Here is a 4,207-nt window from a genome sequence, read left to right on the forward strand (position 1 = left end):
GAATCCCTAAACCCGTAACTTACAAGTTTTGGTAACAATTTACAAGGTTTTGCTCATGGATTACAACATTAGGGCTCACCAAATCCATAATATTGTAAATCACCATTTTACAATGTTATGGATCCACATTACAAGATTAGGGATTAAGAAGAACCTTAAAGTTGTAATCATGCTGCAAAACCTCGTAAATCATACATATATTTTTTTTTTTTATGGTATCAAAAGCAATTGTCAAACATGAGACAAATTACCCTTAATCAATTCAAATGTTCCTTTTCGGAAATAAACTTATCCAAATATATAGTTTAATTTTATTTTGTATTTTCAAGATAAACTTATAAAGCATGCATTTGTAGGAATAAAATGTTAAACTTATAAAGCATGCATTTCTAGGAATAAAATGTATAATATGATTGCAACCACATTTGCAATAATGTGCATAAAATTCAATTGCAAGGACATAAATTACGAATTGCATTCTATTAAGCAATGTTTTTATGCATTCTACTAAGTTTTTTGCTCATGGATTACAATCTTTTGAACATACAATTAATTATGAAGGATTTATCATTAGTGAGAAATACTACGTTTCATAATTGAGCAAAGATAATGATAACTGTAAGACTGAAATGCAAAAGGGACTACCTTTTTTTTTATATTCCTTTTTATATAAATTTTTTTTTGGGTCTAAATTGAGTTTCATTCAATAAGGAGAGGAGAGAAAAAGAAAAAGAAAGCACAAGCAACAAAAAAAAAAAAAAGTGAGGTAGAAATTTGGGAAAGAGAACATAAAAGAAAGGAGAGGAGGGGGGACGAAGGGGAGAGGGGGAGAGCGAACCAGAGAAGAAAGAAAGGGGGAGAAGAGGGAGAAAAAGCAAAAAAAAAGAAAAGAAAAAAGAACCAAAAAGAGGGAGGAGAAGGAAGAAAGGGGGGGAAGGGAGGAAATGAGGAACAAGGAGGCAAGAAGGGGAGGGGAGAAGGGTCGATGACCACTTCCCCCCCTAGTGGCCCTAGAAGAGAGGGGGGATATGGTTGGGAGCTTTTTTTGCTTTGTAAAAAGCTTATTTTCAATGTCGTTGAGCTGTTAATATTGCCTTAGATGCAAATGGGACTACTTTAGTTCTCAATTGCACTACTAGAATGCAAATTACCCTACCTGTTTGTCAATTGCATTGACAAATCACATATTATATTTACATTTTCAATTAATTGTGCACAGATAATGGCAATTGCTTGACTAAAATGCAAATAATCTACTTTCTTCATCAATTGCACGACTAGAATGCAAATGGCACTACCTGTTTGCCAATTGCATTGACAAATCACATTCACAATGCTACAATGCCCATACACTAATCTCAAAATACAACTTTATGGTACAATGCCCATTCACAATGCTAATGGGATGATTGTTTCAATTGGCACATAAACTATGATATAACAGTCAAATTTACTTTAAAAGCTTATTCTTAATGGTATTATATCCTCATCAAAGCCAACATAAACTTCACTCATGTAATTGAAAGTATTGTAAAAATACATTCACTCTACATAACCAACAATTATAAATCTAAAATCTTAAGTAATTATGTATTTTTTTTTTTATAAAAAAAATACAATCTCAAGATACAATGAAAATATTACAAATTCAAGTTGCCAAATAAATAGACTCCAAAATAGTATATTAGTCATGTACTTGGCCTAATTCTTTACCCCAACCTGAAAAACAATCACGAAAGTATCAATAAAATGAATGGAAACATAAAGCAATATGCTAATATGAAAACAATTACAAATTAATCATTGTAAACAAAAAAAGAACAAACCTACAACATAATTAACTTGAATAGAAAGCAATATGCCAGTTTGGGGTAGAGATTTCTTATTTTCTTTTTCCTTTTTTAACTTTTTGGATTGTATAATGATCATCGATCTTATAGGCTTTGAAACGAAGCCTGAGAAGGAGATTTAGAGACCATGAGATATAGAGATCAGAAAGACAATTATGGAGAAGAAAGAGAGAGATACCTGAGAGGAGAGGAGTCTTGTTCGTCGCGCTGTCTCGTCGTCATACGAGGAGGAGAGGAAAGAGAGAGAGAAGAGAAACCCTACCCTAACTCGACTTGAATGTCAGACTGAAGGAGAGTTTTTGCTTTTTTTTTTTTTTTTTTTTTTTTACCTACAACATCCGATTGATCCGGTAACTAACACAACGGTGTGGATAACTCCACATCACCAACTATTTATCCAATGGTCTATAACAGTGGGCGCATCCATGCGCCATGCCCATCGTAGAATTTTCCATCCGTATGACCTAATATTTTCTATCTGTTTTAACTTGTATTTATTTTACCCTTAATTAATTCAAATATTTTTAGGGGAAATAATTAAACTTGTCCAAATGTATGTTACAATTCAAATTTTATAACTTATATTTATTTTACCCTTGCAACTCTATGGTATTGCAAATATGTGTTTACGTGCTTATCTCCATTTCTTTTTTTTCTTTTTCTTTTTTTAAACAATAAAATGGAAGTATACTAGTATTCCAATTGTCACAACCGACACAAAGAAGACCATGTTTGTGATTTCCGATGCATACCTTAATCAAAATAACGAGTAGCCCTTGTTATATGCTACCCACAGCCAGAAGGAATATGAAAAAAAACTAATTAAAAATCCTAACCTAACTTGGACAACAAGTCCTTATTAAAAAAGGAAAGTAAAATAAAATAAATAACTTAAACTAATTAAACTCCTAAAGCCACTTGGAAAAGCCCTCACTCCAGTTTGCACTCCAATATCTCAACATCCATCATGCCGACTTGCAATCTCAGACAAATTTCCTTATTTTGCTACAACACATTCACATCTCACAACAATGCAATCGACAAACAGACTCTATGTAATTGCCATTCAACTTTGCAAAAACCGACCGACTGATTGTCAATTGCCAAACGACCTTTATTGTCAATTACCAAACAACCTTTGTCATTTGATTATTTTTCTTTTCTATGTATCACCTAAATTAAACACCTAAAGATCACAAACTATGGAATTTAGTGCATCTAACCATTCTGATTATGCAAAACCTTAAAGAAAATATCACAAAAAAGAAACATGCATATTAACGTATCATATAACTAACATACAAGAAAAGTAAATTGTCCAAGCTCAAAAATCATGATCATATATAGAACTGGGAGTTCAAGCAAACAATAAACTGCACCATTCAAAAAAAAATACAACAACACTAGAACAGAGAAATTGCTCACGAGAAGAGCAAAGGAGATAAAAATCACATATGCATATCAGCATACCTAATTGTCAATCCATCACATTCATATCAGCGTACCCAAATTATCAAAAAATAGAAACGCGTAAACAATGGGAGAGGATCACAGAAAACAGATTAAAAGTATCAAACTAAATGATTGGAATGCAAATGGCACTGCTTCGTTTGTCAATTGCACGATGGAATACAAATGGCGCTACCTGTTTGTCAATTGCATTGACAAATCACATATTATATTTACATTCTCAAAATTTAAAAGGCTGTCAATAACATGCAATATGCGTACACTATTTGCAAAATTGGACTAACCAATTAGTAATTGGATTAAAAAATGACATATTTGATTAACAAGTTTGTATAAATATGTCCACAATTAACCAAGTAGGGGATATAATTTGTATGAATATTTGAAAAAAAAAATAAATGACAGGGAATTAATCATAAAGAAATCAGATTAATAGTTTTTATGATTATTTATTTTTCCAATAAATATGAGTTTAATGAAATCTCATACTCTGATACACAAAATAGCAATGGTGGGTTAAAGGAATATGAAAGTTCATATCCTAAGCCTATTAAATAGACGACAAATAAATTAATTAGACAAAAGCCTTTTAGCTCAACCCCAATTCAAAAACACTAAACCCCAAAATCTAACCAACTTATACCTAGATACCCATCACAGAAGAAGCTAAAAAAGACATGAAGATCAAGAGGATGAGAAGTGCTTACCCGTCACAACATCTGAGTTTTATTGTGTGATCCGTTGGCAACGAGGAAGAGGAAGATTGAGGTTGAGTTTTCCCAAATTTTATTCGGACTCACCTTGTCTTAGATAGCTTGGAGTTGATATGCCAAGCAATGTCATAAATTTCAACCTGCCCAGCCATCACTTAAGTAGCAGCAAACTCG

At 32.4% G+C, this 4,207-nt stretch overlaps 1 long non-coding RNA gene across 1 annotated transcript; it reads right to left on the bottom strand.

The window, feature by feature from the left end:
- Window positions 1-1,338: 1,338 nt before the first annotated feature.
- Window positions 1,339-3,845, bottom strand: LOC117613672. Its single transcript, XR_004583772.1, has 2 exons — window positions 2,029-3,845; window positions 1,339-1,719 (listed from the first exon to the last, which is right to left on the bottom strand). It is a non-coding gene; the product is annotated as an uncharacterized LOC117613672 (long non-coding RNA).
- Between the last annotated feature and the right edge of the window lie 362 nt (window positions 3,846-4,207).

Source organism: Prunus dulcis, unplaced genomic scaffold (genome assembly GCF_902201215.1).
Source record: "Prunus dulcis unplaced genomic scaffold, ALMONDv2, whole genome shotgun sequence".
Taxonomy (NCBI): Eukaryota; Viridiplantae; Streptophyta; class Magnoliopsida; order Rosales; family Rosaceae; genus Prunus; species Prunus dulcis.